A 17,549-nucleotide genomic window follows, 5' to 3' on the forward strand; every position below is an offset into this window, starting at 1 on the left:
GTCTTACCTCTTGCTCTAAATTTTCAAATCTTTGTCTGGTGTCCTCAGTCAATTTCCGATTTTCTGCTGAGGCCTCCGTTAGCTGTCCAATTGCTTGTGCATTCTGTGCCACTTGTGTGGTTAATTTATTTAGACATTCTGTGTTTTTATCAATCTTTGCTGATTGCGCATCTGCTTTCTTGTCCAAAGCTTCCAATTTTTCAAAGATTTTGTCTAGTACAGAAGCAGATGCTCCTGAGGCCATATCTTCCAGTTGTAACTGCTCTGCTTCGCCCTCACCCTCCACTTCTGAGGGCAAAGTAGGCACAGATGATCTGCGTGTCTGTGAAGCTGAGGTTAGAGTTGTTAGAGTTGTTTGTTTAGCTCTCCCTCTTTTTCTTGTGCCACTCATTCCAACGTTATCTGTCAGTCAAGGTCACACTGAGTTGTTCCCATGGGAATGGAAAGGTCCAGAGCAAGCAAACAGCAAAGGAATCGAAAGTAAAAAGTGTATGTAAAATCACTGTTATAATCCAATCCTCTAGAGGGAGCTTAATCTGTCTTTCAGAGTCTAATTTAATGTCCAAGAACCTTCAAATACAAATGTTTGGCAGAGTTTATAAATGGTCACCTTGTTGCAGACAGTGCTTATTTATCTCCAAAAAGAATGTTTCAAATTTAAAAGGTCTCAATACCCTCAGATTGTTTCAAGTTCCAATATACAGTATCCAAATCTGCAGTACTGACAGCTCCCTTAGTACTCAGGCAGCTCCTGACTCTGGGTTTCACCTTTTAATTTGTAATCCAATAAGAGGAGGAAAGTCAAGTGCAAATAGAAATCCCAAATCTTTAACTTAAAGTCTTTACTTTAAAATGCAAGTTCAAATAGATGCTTAGATCTGTAAAACTTAGAGTCTCTTTCTTTCAGCCTCCACTCCTCCAGCTGATTGCTTTTTTTTCAAGTTCAATGGCTGCGGAAGACGGACTTCCTGCTTCCACGTCTCTCCGCTCACAGCCAAGTTCAAGCCAATTCAAGTTTCCCTTTTAAAATCTCAAATTTCAAGTGATTCAGTCTTTTACTCACAAATTAGTTGCTTTTTCGTCCGGATCCGTAATTTAGCAGGAAAAGGGATCAGCGCTCACCGACAGTAGCAGCGCGGCTTCGCTCCTCAGGCTGTGAAACAGCTCACAGCGCCGCAACCCCCCTCCGTGCTCCGGAGCCCCTTACGGGGTTCCTTCTGCACTTGGAGGGTCGCTCTAGGCGCCCACCGAGCCTCAAGACCCCAGGCTCTTGCCGCCTGGGGTTTTCCGAAGTGGGTCTCCGCTTCGCCGTAGCGGACGACCCGTTGCCTGCGGAGCCTCCTCTCCCGTTCAGAAGAGGACCGCCATTGCCGTTCGCGCCGCCCCCGGAAGTCTCCCTGCCGGACGCCTTCAGCCCGGGCGCGCGCACAGCTCGTCGGTTCCACGAGACATGGGGCTCTGCTACAGCCTGCGCCCGAGGCTCTTCGGCGACTCCGGAGGCAGCGAGCGCGCCCCCCCAGATGTTGCGCCCGGTGCGGCCGGCCCCCCTGGCACCCCCCACGCTACGCCACTGATCTCACCTAAATGAAGTGGAGATAGAACCTAAAATATTTCTAATGTGCAATTTGTTTTTTCTCACGTAGGTTTAGGGCAGATAACACAAAACAAGTCCAGGGCAAACCGAAGCTCCAATACGAAGCCAAAATGTAAATGAAAATATCCAACTTCAATCTAACCAAAATGTATAAAGATGCAAGACGTTAAAAATGTCTAAAGTGTCTCAAGAGGCAATGAAGTCAAACTGCTGCATTAACTGCAGCAAAGTGACCTTCCTGGGGTGCAAGCCTGGGCAGAGTGTATGGAGGTCCTGGGCTGCCCAGATGACAAGACCCACCCACCCACCCACACACACACACACCCGGCCTCACTGATGTGGTCCAAAGGAAAGGAGAACAATAATTTGGCTGCAGGAGTTGCCAGAGGGAGGTGTACAAGGCACCATCCAACCACCTTAAGGAATCTACCAGAAAATACTTTTTATGTATGCGACTACAGCCACCCGGATGCTACTAGCCCAGAGGTTGAAAGAAGATGGAGTTCCTACTAGAGAAGAATGGCAAACCAAGCTGATTGACTATGTCGAAATGGCAAAGTTGACTGGAAAACTCAGGAACCAAGAGGTCAGAGACTTTGCAAAAGAATGGGAAAAAATTATAAGTTACTTAAGAGGCCACTGTAAGCAGATGGAATACATTTCCAAGCACAATTCAAAGTGTTGGTCCTGACCTTTAGAGCCCTAAATGGCCTCGGTCCAGTATACCTGAAGGAGCGTCTCCATCCCCATTGTTCAGCCTGGACACTGAGATCCAGCTCCGAGGGCCTTCTGGTGGTTCCATCACCGCGAGAAGTGAGGTTGCAGGGAAGCAGGCAGAGGGCCTTCTCGGTGGTGGTGCCCGCCCTGTGGAACGCCCTCCCATCAGATGTCAAGGAAATAAACAACTATAGTGGTACCTCGGGTTAAGTACTTAATTCGTTCCAGAGGTCCGTTCTTAACCTGAAACAGTTCTTAACCTGAAGCACCACTTTAGCTAATGGGGCCTCCCGCTGCTGCTGCAGCCGCTGGAGCACAATTTCTGTTCTCATCCTGAAGCAAAGTTCTTAACCTGAAGCACTATTTCTGGGTTAGCGGAGTCTGTAACCGAAGCGTATATAACCTGAAGCGTATGTAACCCGAGGTACCACTGTATCTGACATTTAGAAGACATTTGTTTAGGGAAGTTTTTAATGACTGATGTTTTAATGTAGTTTTAATCTTTTGTTAAAAGCCACCCAGAGTGGCTGGGGAAACCCATCCAGATGGGTGGGGTAATAATAATAATAATAATAATAATAATAATAATAATAATAATAGTGTTGTTGTTGTTGTTTTGTATTGTAAAATCAAATAAAAATACCCCCCCCCCAAAAAAAGGACTCTACTCCGGATTTGTGTAGTGTTTGCTCACTTTCCCCAGTGGGCGTTGTTGTGGCCGGGCATCCAGGTCCTCTCAGTGATCCAGCTGGAGGGTGGAAGTAACTGCAATCTTAGCTCAATCAACCAGAGCCTGTCTTCACATGCAGGGAAAGCCCCAAACTCACCAAGGTTTGAGACCCATCAGCTACCCTCACCTGGTTTAACAGTCCAGTCCAAGCCGTTTACTGGGGTGTGGCTGCAGTCGCACACTGACAGCTTCTAGGAGCCACAGGTGAGAGAGCTGAGTGCAAGGTGGGGACCAAAGGTGGACAAACAACCCCAGATGGATCATGATGTTCCCCCCACCACCAAAGGTACAACCCCTTTCCTAACACCCCATACACCCAACGGATAACACATACCAATGTGCAACGGTATCAAAATCTGTACTTGTATAACCAGAAAATGTCATAAAAACACTAAATTTTATCAGGAATGTAAAGGAGGAGGAGGAGTCAGGCTCCGAAGATGACACAGCTCGTCGGAGAGAGGCGTGCTGCTGCAGTCCCAGCACATGCTTGCCATATTCCTTTCTTCCATGCAGGAGTCTTCTTCCCCACAGACACACACTGATCCAGGCTGGTCTAGAACAAAAGGAGAGCCTGCTGAACCAAGCGAAAGGCCCATGTAGTCCACCATCTTTTTTCTTTCTTTTTAACAAAAGAGGATATCATTCGATGCCTTCTTTCTCTTGCTTGCTTCACACACCGACACACCAAGACGTGAAGCAGATATCACCAATATCTCTATGAGGAGCAGAAGCAACTTTTCTTTATTATTATTAATTTTTAAAAAACAACACTTCATAGAATAAGAATAAAATGTAAAAACTTGAGGGAGAGAGGGGAGAGAGAGGGGAGGTATACTATATCACTATAAGAATTAACAATTACAATTCCATATATGTTGCTGTTGTTGTTGTTTAGTCATTTAGTCGTGTCCGACTCTTTGTGACCCCATGGACCAGAGCACGCCAGGCACTCCTATCTTCCACTGCCTCCCGCAGTTTGGTCAAACTCATGCTGGTAGCTTCAGGAACACTGTCCAAACATCTCGGAGAGCCAGTGTGGTGTAGTGGTTAAGAGCAGTAGACTCGTAATCTGGTGAACCGGGTTCGCGTCTCCACTCCTCCACATGCAGCTGCTGGGTGACCTTGGGCTAGTCACACTTCTCTGAAGTCTCTCAGCCCCACTCACGTCACAGAGTGTTTGTTGTGGGGGAGGAAGGGAAAGGAGAATGTTAGCCGCTTTGAGACTCCTTAGGGTAGAGATAAAGCAGGATATCAAATCCAAACTCCTCCTCCTCCTCCTCTTCTTCTACTTCTTCTTCATCATCCTCTGTCAGCCCCTTCTCCTTGTGCTCTCAATCTTTCCCAACATCAGGGTCTTTTCCAGGGAGTCTTCTCTTCTCATGTGGTGGCCAAAGTATTGGAGCCTCAGCTTCAGAATCTGTCCTTCCAGTGAGCACTCAGGGCTGATTTCCTTTAGAATGGATAGGTTTGATTGTCTTGCAGTCCATGGGACTCTCAGGAGTCTCCTCCAGCACAATTCCATATATACTCAGCCAATATATATTTTGTGTAACAGACCACTTCAGAAGGTGGTGGACTCTCCTTCATTGGTGGTGTTTAAGTAGATGTAGGATGGCCACCTGTTATGGATGCTTTAGTTTAGATTCCTGCATTGCAAGGGGTTGGACTAGATGACCCTCAGGATCCCTTCCAACTCTCCGATTCTGTGTTTCAAATATGCATTTGTGTAATAGGCACAGTAAGCATGTCTGCTAGGAAAGCAGAGGAACTGTATAGAAGCCACTAGATGTCAGTATAAGACAGAAAATGCAGAGTAGCTGTCAATTTATCCAGGGAACTTTAGGAACAGGAATGATTGACATACTGATTGACATATTAATTGTATAAATTTGGCTTTTAAATTTTTTTAGGGGAAGGGGTTAATTGCACACATTTAAAGCCACAACATAAAAAAAAATAGTTTATATTTAGACAAAGCTGCATAAGAACTCTCGTTCTATATTCACAGTGCCATTGTTTACAAGTGGGTTCTCTTGTCTGATCTTATGAGCCGGAGCTGAGGTCATATCCATACTCTACATTTGCAGAAGCATCATATGCTTTAAACTGGCATAGCTTTCCTCCCCCAAAGGATTCTGGGAACGGTAGTTTGTTCTGGACGCTGGGACTTGTTAGGAGGCCTCTCTTCCTCTCACACAGCTACAAGTCTAAGAGCGGTTTAACAATCAGTCCCTCTTCCCGGGGAAAACTATGAAATGTAGATCTGTGAGGGGGGGAGGGGGTCTCTCAACAACTCTCAGCACCCTGGTTTTATGTCAGGAACAGGGAACCTCTGCACTTTGGGCCAAATGCAGCCCTCCAGGCCAATCTGCTTGTTCCTCAAGATGCTCCACATACCAAGATCCTCAGCAGATCCTCTGCGCTCTCCTCAAGTTTCCTTAAACTATGATGGTGCTTTTTGTTTAACTAGATTCAGATATTGGGAGGTGGAAGGGTAGAAGCCTCTGCCTTTTGTGCAGCTGGAATCGAGCCCACAGTTCAAAGATAAAAGTCACCTTCCTTGCTCCACTTCCCTATACCTCTGATCCTGCCCATTGCTGGCATACAGCCTCTGGAAGGTTCTCTACAAAAGAAAACAGTCCTTGTGCCAGAAAACACTCCCTATACCGGTTTTATTATGCTCCCAGGCCATTATCAGTGCAGATGAAGAGAAGACTATAAAGATAAATTCATAGTAAACAAACACACAATCAAATCACTGCTGAACTGCACCCACAATTGTGAGGTCTGAAGAGATGAAAGTGATGCCTCCCCAGCTTTTGCTGTTGCCTGTGAACTTCCTGTGATGTCACAAAAGGGCATGGTGGCTGAGCAGTAAAAGGCAGGTATTAATGGAAGGAAGAAGCTCATGAGAAGGAGGCTTAAGGGAAGCAGGGGCAGGGCAAACTGGAGACCCAGAAGAGAAACTTGGGTTGGCTCCTTCCTACCTACCTGAGTTGCCAACCTTTCCCTTTCTCAGGGTTCCTATGTCGGAAATCAAGCCTAAAGGCCTAAAGGAGAAACTGGCAACTCTCCAGGCACCCGGCTTGATCTCCTGTTGACCTCCCTGTCTCATTTCCCGGCAAGATACAGGCTAGGTCGCAATAGGCGATCCTTCTCAGCGTGAGAAGAACACACCCCCTCTTTCCTGCCCCCCCCCCCGGCAGGGGAAAGAGATAGACAGAAATGTATTTACATGCCTTTATTTCTGTCTTTGCAGCGTTACAGAAAACATGACTGCTCTCTTCATACTCCTGCAGTCGAGAGTGAAACAAAAACTGTACTTCCTGTACAAGAGCAAAAGGAAGAGCTCATATTACACTCTGAGCTAATTCCGGTGCATTGTCCTGTGAATTGACTGTCCTTCTGTTTCCCACGGAACAGTCCCAACATTCCCATTATGTTTTGCTTTCAAGCTACCAGCAGCTCGCAGCTGCATTGCTTCAATATCGTAACAGATATTGTCACTGTTAAGTATAACTGAAATGGAGAATGCCTGTATGTATTTCTGAAAGGGCTTAACTGGAAGATTCCGCTGAAGCTAAAGAAGAACAAGAGCAGCTCTCTAAGCTCCTAGATGAGGTGATAATTAACTGTGGTGGTTCTCTGCTAGCTAACATGTAGTGTTTAACCTTAGATCTGGTGGTTAAGGTGTTGAATTGCAAATCACCATTTTGAAGGGAGTTGCCTTTGGTATTTTGTTCGCAACCAGAGTGGGAGTAGATTGTGTAAATGGCTCACTCCAGGAACACAACAGTCTGAAATGCAGGCTAATGGAGAGGGAGAGAGAGCTATGTTTGTCAGCTCTGAATATAAGAGATTTTATTTCTAAGATGGGCCTGTGCTGAGCATGCACATGACCTTATGGAACTTTTTGGATGTATCATTTACTGTTTGTTTTTTTGTTTTGTTTTGAAAAAAGTTCTGCAAGTAAAGCTTTGAATAATATCTAATGGGTCTGGACAATGTTTTATTCCAAAAGGAGTCTGTTTTTATGCATCCAGTTGCTTCATGCTGTGCAATATTAATTTCTGCAATAGTCACAACTGATTTCAGTCATATTGTGAAAAGCAGGGCATAAATTCCTTAAATAAAATACAAATTCAAATACCTACTTCGTGTATTAGCCTGGCTGCACAGTTGCCTCTGGGAGACAGAGCCACCTGGGGGCTGTTCTGCTTGCTTCACTATCTGAGCAAAGCCCACATTGTTGAGGCGACGAGTCTTGTAACCTGTCTGCTGAGCAAAGCTAGCAGAAAACACCGATTACATTTCCGTCCGCTTCAGACCAAGTGCATGCAGGCGCCTCTTGACACAACCAGCATAACAATGGGGAGCGACACGCACACAACTCAGGTCCCTGCAGACAGCAATGCCACGATGGTAATGGATGGATCAGGCCTGTGTGCCAGCAGTCCTCCAGCTTTCAGTGACAGATGCCAGGATCATGAACTCCCTTCAACAATGCTCTCTCCCACAGCGATCCCTGGGTCTTGGCACAAGTTGTATGCAGCTTGTTAAAGGAGAACTGGGGGGCAAAAGGCTAGGGTGCAAAGCGAGCCATGCAATGCCTTTGCTTTCAATTAAGTATTGAAAGGTCACGGTGGTGTCAGAAGGAAGACGTGAAGCACAGCTAATAAAAATGTTCTGTTGTGGACAAACAAGAAATTCTTAGCGCACTGGTGGAAGGGGAGCTACCAGCTTCATTTCCACTGGCTTCTCTGAGGAGTCCAATCGTATGTCCAGGCTGTTTTATTTACTCTCAGCTTGTTGAGACATCTCCAATTAACAACTAAGTGAAATTCCACTTTGTGACTCCTACTCAGTTAATTCTAAAAGCCTTTTGCAGTTGCAGATAGCAAACAAGACAAGTGAAAATAATATCATCAGATACTTTCGGAAAAGCAGGTGGGAGGCCTCACGGATTTTGTAAAAGCAGCTAGGCTTTGTTCTGCTTATTTTTTTGTTAAAGCGGTATCTTATTGTCCTTAAATGGTGTATCTTCACAGCATCGAGTCTGCTGTGAAGAGGAGATATGTGGGGGAACCTGGGGCCCAGGGGCCAAATGCAACACTCCAAGTCTCTCCAGCTATTGGGACTCTCTCTGGGCAACACCCCCTCTCCTGGCCATCCTCCTCAATGACTTTTTTTCCAGCTGGAATGTTTCCTTGGAATATGATGGTGCTTGTTTGGATGGGGGTGGCGGCACCTGTGCTTGTAGAAACCCCTGACTTTTGCAGTTTGCATACTATTGACATCTACTAACCAGCAGCAACATGCATCTTGGTAGCAGAAAAGAAAGGAAGGTAATTGGGACCACCCAAAAGCTCCCTTTCCCTTTCATCTAAGCACCAGTTAGGAAATGTGTGTTGATAGGGCTGGCCCAAAACACTTTGCTGCCTGAGTTAAAGGATGAGATGGTGTCCTCCACCAGAGGGCAACAGGCTACCTGAAAAGCTGTGCAGACACAGCTCTGCTCTCAAACACCTTAATGCCACTACCAGTTCTGCAGGTTCTGCTGCCTGAGGCAGCCATCTCTCTTTGCTTAAAGGTAGGGCCGGTCCTGGTGCCCATGAAAGCCCAGACCATTCTATTCTGGCAAGCTTCTTTCGGAGATACAGTACATTTCATTGACACTGTTCAGTTCTGCTGCCATTTTATTGTGGCTGTATTGTCATTTTAATGGGTTTTGATGTCCCTCCTGTTGTTTTTATTGTTAGCCTTGTTAGCAGTCTTGGAAGGAAAGAAGTTACAGGTCAATCCTATACCTGTGTATAAGCCTCACTGAGTTCAGTGGTACTGACTCCCAGGTAAGTGTATATTAGATTGCAGCCTTAATAATATAAACAAACACCCAGTGATGTTTACTTCCACAGTTGCAAAGGCTCCTTCCCTGCAGATGTTTGTGCTCTGTGCATGTCTGTCAGCTATGGGGCCAGATGGCATGTCCTGTGACAGAATGCATGAACCATTATTTTGAATAAGGCAATGGTTTGGTGTGTGAGTCCCAGACAACAATGGGCTTTTGAGTTCAGAACCACCACCTTGAATTCAATTCCATTTCATTTTTTCATTTGTGTACCACCTTTCTACATTGCTGTACCCAAGGCAGCTTACAAACCATAGAAACAACAAAATATACAACCAAGGTCATGCATTCCTATAACAACCCGATCCAATGCAAACAAGTCATCGTGAAAAATGTGGCTACGAGAATAAACAGCTTAAATCGTGATATTCAATATTTTAGGATAATGCTACATGATAAAACCAACTCTTAAAATAAGCAAACGCTAAATTAACAAACAAAAAAATCACTCCAAACCAGTAGATTCCAATGAATTAAATTAAAAGTGAAGTCACAATACATACAACACAACATACCATGTAAAGAAAGATCAATGGAGCAGCAAAGGCACACAGGTTATAAAATTACAAAATGTACACACATAGCTGGTCGCCTGGTCCCTGAAGCCAAGTGTTAGCAAGTACAGCACACATGGGGGGGGCAGTGACCTTCCATAACTTGATGGACTCCATCTCCCACCAGCCCCAGTCACAATGGCCAATAGTCAGGGATGGTAGGAGTTTTGGTCCAGTGGCATCTGGAGTGCCCCAGGTTCACCATCTCTGTAGTACAGCTTCCCTGGAACAATTTGAGTCTGCCTCCAGCCACTTGCCATGCAGCAGGAACAGGCAATGGTATTCCAACTATTTGAAACTTCTATCACACATATCATGAATTTATAGCAGTCAGCCCTGGGAAGTTAGAAATGTGTGTGTCAATGGGGCAGCATCTCTCTCCTTCAGAAACGGTGCCACCTACATAGCAGGTGAAGTTGATAGAGGGATGTACAACCTTTACTACTGAAATATACCCGGAGTCGAGAGTGGATTTCATGCTCTTTATTCAGCTCATAGTGGTGAGGAGGAATGGAAGTTCCCCCAGAATGTCTGCTTTTTATACATTATTTACACAATGGCCCCCACGTGATTGGCTAATTCCGGGATTCACCTGTAGGCCAATCAGGTTGCGGATTTACTTCCACCTGGAGCTGGATTCGGTGGCTCCTGTGGACCAATCAGACTGCTGCATTCTGAATCCTATTGTTCTAGGACCAATCAGACTGCTGCCTTTTGGCTCCTATTCAACTCAGTACAAAACAACTACCAACAAAGCCTGTTGATCAAAAAGCAGGATGGAATTCACACTCTCTCCTAGGCTGCTCACTTCCTGGGATGAATGCTGTCATCTATCACAGGAATGACTAGCTCATCCAGGCCATTGGGATTCCCTACTGGCACCATTTGTATCTTGTCTTTTCTTTCTTTCTTTCTTTCTTTCTTTCTTTCTTTCTTTCCTTCCTCCCTCCAAGGAGCTTAGGATGTATGGCATTCTCCCCCTTCGTCACTACAACTCTGGGAGGTATGCTAGGCTGAAAGAGCTTGGCTATTGTAAAGTTACCCAGGGATTTGATCTTGAGTCTCCCCAACCCTTGTCCAGCACTCTGGCGACTACACCACACTGTCTCTTTAGCACCAGACTGTCTTTAAGGTAAAACATAGCTTGTTGTGTTGTTGCTGGAGAAACTCAATTCCAGATTCTGACTTTAGCAACTCAGGTTTTGCCTGATGTTCCTGAGCATCACTGAGCTGAAAGAAATCTATGCCATTCCACAAACCTATTGTTGTTTATTTATCTTTGTTTCCTCTTTTTAGAGGTTTAGTTGCCTCTTTTGTCTTCCCTTTAATATACATTAATCTGAGTATCTTGAAATGTAACAGCATCAATGAAAACACAAATAAAATATTCCTGGAATTTATTCCTTCATCACTTTCCCTGACTAGCCTGAGTTCAGGATTCTGAGTTGCCTTGGCAACAGCTGATGACATCAAACACTGTACAATATGGACAGGAAAGGAGAAATCACAAACAGAGATGGAAAATTACTAGCTAGCAACTTTTAAAGGGTTTACAGAGAGGCCGGAAAAGAGCAGATAAACAACTCCAGAACCAGCCAATGTTTAAGAGATCCAGAATTTCACCAAAACACATGCAGGAAAGAGACAACTGAGCTGCAAAATTTTAGTTTGTCATCCAATTCCTTTATCTTTTTTTCTGTTTCTTAGTCGTGCACTACGTGCTGTGTTTTCCTTCAGCACTTGCTGAGACATCCTGTGGGTTTGCAGAGGTAGGATCAACGTTCGATGGCTGCAATAACAAGCAGTGGCTTGCATTGTTCAAAGAGCTCATGCAGCCTCTGTGGCGCGGGTATTCCGCTAAAGGTTCCCGCAACCATGAAAGTGCAACTAGGTAGCCCCAAGTCCCTTTAAGTGCGCGTTGTGGCAACTGGAGCCCTACCAGTCTTACTGGCTTCCCTTTGAAAAGAATTTGAGGATGGTGAGCTCAGACCAAGGGATGTACCTTATAGTTTAGATTACACAAATATGGAGTGGTAAGACACTGCCTGGACTATGTCATTTCATGCTGAATAGGGATGGACAAATCTGACAAATTGGGTTTCAATTTCTCATTTTTTTCCAGTCTTAAATTCAGTTCCCCACATCTCTGCAACAATCTTCACTTTTTATATATTAAAAAACGATCCTCCTGGAATTTCATCAGCATTTTAGGGAGCATTTCTCCTAAGTAGCACATTCTTGCAAAATGATTTCACCCACCATTACTGTATGCATTGTTCTGTGTAATTTCCCCCAATATATGGTATTTTTTGCACCCATCCTTCAGCTGGAGAAGTGCAATGCAAAATGCAGAGAAGTACAAATTTCGAAGGATAATTGGGTTTTGGTTTGTGCACAGTGTGAATGAGATAGTTTCACATCAAAATGCTAAGAAAACTCCCCTAACACACACAAATAGTTCATCAGCAAAAGGGTTCTCTGGTATGTAGCCTATGGTATTCTGTTTGTTCTTAATATGGAAGAGCATCCAATCATTTGAATATACACCCAGCCAATGGTACACGCCAGGAACAATTTGGCAGTTTCTACAAACTAGGTCTCAGTCTCTATTGTGTTATTTTTTTCAGACGTTGGCAGGTGTGGGCTAGGAAGGGCAAACACTCAAGACCATTGGCTTCTTCTGCTCCTTAAATTTATGGTTACAAATAAGGAAAAGGAGCCATCACTGCCTGTCTAATCCTTTATGGAACACACACTGTTCAGTCCAAGTGTACATTGTCCCTAAGCCAAAAAATCTGGAAGGCCAGTGGCCAGATTAGAAGAGAAAGTAATGCAATATTGTTAGATATTCTCAGGGCAGCCCAAGAATAACCCTGCGAAGAAAACCATGAGCCATTATCCTCCATTTATGCCAAAGGCAGCCACTGAGGATCTGGTCCTCTGAGCGTCATCGCCTTGGAATGCATTTTCATTAAGACCAGAGAACGAACAGTGTCAGCTGGTCTCTGTGGTGGTGATTAATTGCCAGTCAAGCTATGACAATGCCTGTGCCAAGGGCCCGTGAACTTTGGCTGGGCTTCTGACACAGCAGCAGTAAATATTATGGAGGTGACATGACTGTGCTCAAGTCAGGCAATGGCTCTGATTTCACAGCCATTATTTGCAGGGATGAAGTCATCCTCTGTCCTTAAGGTCGTTTCCCACCAAGGACAACCCAGAGGTTTTTTTTTACTGCTGTTTTAGACTGAGGTAACCAGGGCTTTTTTTTCAGCCGGAATTCACGAGAACTCAGTTCCGGTACCATTCAGGGGGATTCCAGCACCTCTCAGGTGGGTGCCATTGCCATTCTAAGAGAATGTTCACAGTGTGTTCAGGCACCTCTTTTTCTATAACAGTAGCACTGGAGGTAACCATGGTTAACCAATTGTGAGGGCACTGAAGGCACTGGTGGCTGGGTCCCATTGAGACCAGGAGGGTGGATGGCAGGAAGGCTGGCAGAAGGTGGTGCCAGAGCCAATGAGGTCTACAAGGGCAGCACTGAGACAGAGGAAGAAGAAGTTGACAGTCAGTGCCACCCCCTAGACTGATTGTAAATAAGGAGGCAGGGATATGGGTGCAGGTTCTGGTTGGAGTCTGACTGAGGTTGGTGGGATGGTCTTCCATTTGCCCGAGTGGACCAGCCCTTACTGACTGCATTTCTAGTTCTTCACTCTTGGTTCCCCTCCCTTTCATTTTCATTGCTAACCATGGTTAGTGTTACTTATGTACCTTTTAGTAAGGTAAAGGGACCCCTGACCATTAGGTCCAGTAGTGGCCCTCTGGGGTTGCTTTATTCACTCACTTTATTGGCTGAGTGAGCCAGGATACAGCTTCTGGGTCATGTGGCCAGCATGATTAAGCCACTTCTGGTGAACCAGAGCAGTGCACGGAAGTGCCGTTTACCTCCCCGCCAGAGCAGTACCTATTTATCTACTTGCACTTGGACATGCTTTCAAACTGCTAGGTTGGCAGGAGCAGGGACCAAGCGATGGGAGCTCACCCCGTCGCGGGGATTCGAACCGCCGACCTTCTGATCGGCAAGTTCTAGGCTCTGTGGTTTAACCCACAGTGCCACCCGTGTGTACCTTGGCCATCGTCAAAGCCTAGGTGAGCGAGCCAAAATTGCAAGGGCAAGTTTATTTATTATGTTTATGCACCACCTTTTCCTCCAAGGAGAGCAAAGTGTGCACGGGTTCTCCAATTCCCTCTTTTATCCTCACAACAACATGCAAGTCGATGGCTGGCCCAAGGTCACCCAGAAACCTCCACAGCCGAGTGGATATTCACACCCTGGTCTCCAAGGTCCTAGTCCAACACTCCAGCCCTTGCACCACACGAGCTGTCATGCTGAGCTGGGAGAGGACAGCAGTTCTTCCACTTTTTACTTTTTCCTCACTGAGAGAAGGTGAGGTGTATGCTGGCTGGGGCTGGTGGGCAGCTGTAGTCCAAAGGATCTGGACAGCAACAGGTTGGTAGGGGCTGGTTTAGGTGTGTATGTATATTTTAATGAACTGAACAGGGTGAAAGATTATGAGTCCAAGTGTGTGTGCATGGATATCAATTTAATAGTGTTTAGATTATTATTTTTTAGTTGCTATTTTGTTAACATTGTTTTGAAGATTATAAATGCCTTATTGATTTCCTAATCATATAATATGACATGCTGTAATTGTGATATTTAGCTTATTTTTAATTGCTGGTTTGTTTCACGGGTTATAATTGTTTTACTGATGGTTTGTTACTTATACGATTTAGGCTGTACTTTCTGCTGATTTATTATCTTATTGCTGTTTATTGTTTGTAAGCCACTTTGGGATTTGTTTGAATGGGAAGCAGCATAGAAATACAGTCAATCAGTCATTACCTTTTGACCTGCCCTGGTGTGTCAACTGAGCTGATTCTTCACCATTACTGGTAATAGTTTTAGTGCTCTGCTAGTTTTAAATCTTGTTGGTTTCAGTGCAGTCTTTAATCACATTTGATGCTTGCATTAATTCAATGTAAACTCCCCTGGAAGGCAGCATATAAATTAAATTAAATAAATAGTAGCATGCAATGGGTATTTTTATTTATACAGCAGAATAAATCTGCCGTCATGACATATGCTGTCCGCACTAGTAAAGCAGTGTGAAGTGGCAACCTGTCAGGATCCGTTTCCCTGCAAATAAAACACAAGCTTAACTGCCACATACTATTTTATAATTCCAATGAAATTCATCCATTTAAAAGGAAGCATTTAAAACTTGGCCTGCACAACATAAGATCGGTGGGCTGATGAGCAGACCTTTCCTTTTTATTTGGGATCTCCTGGAGGAATTCAACTATAATTTGTGGTCCTTTCTTACATAAGGGGAAACAGCTAAGCTCCACTTCAGACTATCAAACCTGATGGATGGGTTTGTGGTGAAATGCCTGTGTCACTGCTTCCCCTGGATTCAGAGGTATGGGGTAGCCAAGTTGGTACCTATTTTTGCAGGCAGCAACCCATGTCATTCAACGTGAAAATTCCTAGGAGAGTGTGTTTGTGTGCACTGGCTGCCTAAGTCAACAAGGAAAGTTGATGGAGATGAGGAGGAGGATGGGGAGCAAGGAGAGAGATGAAGCTTCTTCTTATATGAAAAAGAATCCTGTGGTGTATGTGGGGGCCTGTGCAAAAAATGGACACTTGAAGATAGAGGGTACAGGATTCCAGCAGAGAGCTTCACCCAGAAGTCCTTTTTTTGGTTGTATTACATTGTACTGTCCAGCAGCAATACATTAGGTGAGAAGTAAGCAAGGTGGAGTTAAGGAGATCTAATGTCAGCTGTGTGCCAGTTTCTCAGCCCCCTCTGTCACTGAAACAGGACTATTGCAGCAGCTGCTGTCAAAAATCTAGCACAGAAGCTCATAATAGCAGCCCCATAGCCACACCTCCAAGGGGAGTCCAAAAATGCAGGCAGCAAGGTCCATAAACTACCCAGCTGCTCTGTGAAGATGTCATCACTTCTGGGGTGGGGGAAAGTCTCAGAGCTGTTTCCAAGAACAGCAACATTCCCACTGATTCCACTTCACATTTCACATTATTCTGCTGCTGTCTGGATAACCCAGCTCAGGGGTTTCCAAACTTTGGTCCATGGACCAACAGTGGTCTTCAGGCTTCATTCAGGTTGCTTGCAGCATGACCACATTAAATATCCACATTGATTTTAATACATATTTCTATTGCTTTGATTATTTCTTGTACTGTATTACAGTTCGAATTAAATGGAGTGCAAAATTTATTATAATAGAAAACCATATGAGAAATAAAGAAAGCCATAAAAATACAATAAAAATCGTACAGCATCTAACACGGTGCATTGCAATTGCTACAACATACAGAACAATCATTAAGTGGTTGTCAGGGGCTAGGCAGAGGAGGAGGAATGGTGGAGACCGCCTCCCCATCCTGGCCCTTACAGGGAAGAGGAAGAGAGTATAGATTTACAACAGTGGTTTGCGGGAGGTCGCAGTCAGAGGCGGATGAGGGGGAAAGTTGGAAATAATGGGAGAGCCAGAGCAACACCTGGCTGACACGGTGTCATTAGAAAGCATTGCAGACCCACATTCTCCCAGAACCCGGCGAGCCTTAAAAGCAGGAGAGCAAAGAGCTCAAAGACAGAGAGCACTTAGCGGCACCCGTAGAGGTGGTGATGATGATGACGCATGAGGAAGGGGGGGTGGAGATTCACTTGGGATAACACCATTATCCAAGAGGGTGGGTTCTATAGCCTCTCTCTGTAAAGTCTGAACTGAAAAAGGACAGGAAGAAACTTTTCCTTCTCTTTATACTTTCCTAGGCAACCAGCTGGGAGCCACTGACAGCATTCTGACAGTGATTCACCATATAACGTTTACTGCACATGTAACTTGTTAAGATACAGTTGTACATTTATCCACTCCATGTTTACAGTATCTCCAGGCTTTGTCTTGCACATGGCACCTTAGTATGTTTGTTGTTTGAATGGTTACAAGTCTATCTCTATTCTAGCTATTATTCTAGGAAATTTGGTTTTATACTTATAAGCCAGTTTGTGGTGTTGTTGTTTTGTTGTATTATTATTACTGTCACCACATTTGATACTTTGTGTATATACTTTGCAGTGATTCACCAAGACCACCAGCAATTTTCAAGTTGTCCAAGGAGAGAAAAGTTTGGGAACCACTGACCTAGATCACCATCCTGGCAAATGCACCAAGCTAGCTGTTTTCGGCATTGCATACTACATTTGGAAAGATTGTGGCAGATTCATTGCAAGCAGCAGTGGCACAGAGCATCCAGCCAAAGCAGTGATGCAAAGGGCTGGGATGGGAGCGCATGTTCAAAAGTGCCTTTTCCTAATATTGATAATTCCATGAGCTCATATGCACACACACACACACACACACACACACACACACACAAGTTATATAACTTAGGAAATAAATTTTAGTTGGGTCCGGTGTCACGAGCCAGCCTTTTCCCCTCTGAAAACATTTCTGTGTGGACAGTACGTCTCCTGCTTTGGAAAGCAGCAATTCCACTTGTAAATCTTGCTTCTTGACAGACAGGGTTGGAAGGAATTTAAAGCAAAGATGCCTAAGTGGTTTCAGATGTAAGGGCACAGTATGTCTTCTTGTGGTATAAATGCCAAGATAGGAAGAGACTTTTTTTTAAAAATGGTTTTGGGTTACTGAGCAGATCAGTAGGTTGCTGCTATCTTGTGTTCACCAAACGTGTTTTTCCAGGCTGGCCTTAGGTCTCACATGCACTGTATTCAGCCTATTGCACACTCTGATGTGGTGTGACCTTATCAGCCCTGAGGACACCTGAACTCTCAATTATGGCCAGCTCACCAAAGAATCTGAAATGAGCTCGACATCGTCCTGGCTGCATGAGTAATGTATTTATTTAGCCATGGGAGAGAAATCCATCTATGTCAGCTCTGAAGGCAGTCCCTCTTTTCAGTTCCAGGCATTTATAATAGGAACATGCAGAGCTGCCTC

The 17,549-nt window shown here is 44.7% G+C and overlaps 1 long non-coding RNA gene across 3 annotated transcripts; it reads left to right on the forward strand.

Annotated features, from left to right (window-relative positions):
• Positions 1-12,863: 12,863 nt before the first annotated feature.
• Positions 12,864-17,010, forward strand: LOC308481555. 3 transcript variants are annotated; one of them, XR_013988750.1, is made up of 3 exons: positions 12,864-12,912; positions 13,719-14,013; positions 16,668-17,010. It is a non-coding gene; the product is annotated as an uncharacterized lncRNA (long non-coding RNA). The 3 variants fall into 3 exon arrangements; XR_013988751.1 differs by lacking the exon at positions 12,864-12,912 and adding an exon at positions 12,987-13,070; XR_013988752.1 differs by lacking the exon at positions 12,864-12,912 and adding an exon at positions 12,998-13,095.
• Positions 17,011-17,549: the final 539 nt, after the last annotated feature.

The sequence above is a fragment of the Podarcis pityusensis genome (assembly GCF_964106645.2).
Source record: "Podarcis pityusensis genome assembly, chromosome: 7".
NCBI classification, from domain to species: domain Eukaryota; kingdom Metazoa; phylum Chordata; class Lepidosauria; order Squamata; family Lacertidae; genus Podarcis; species Podarcis pityusensis.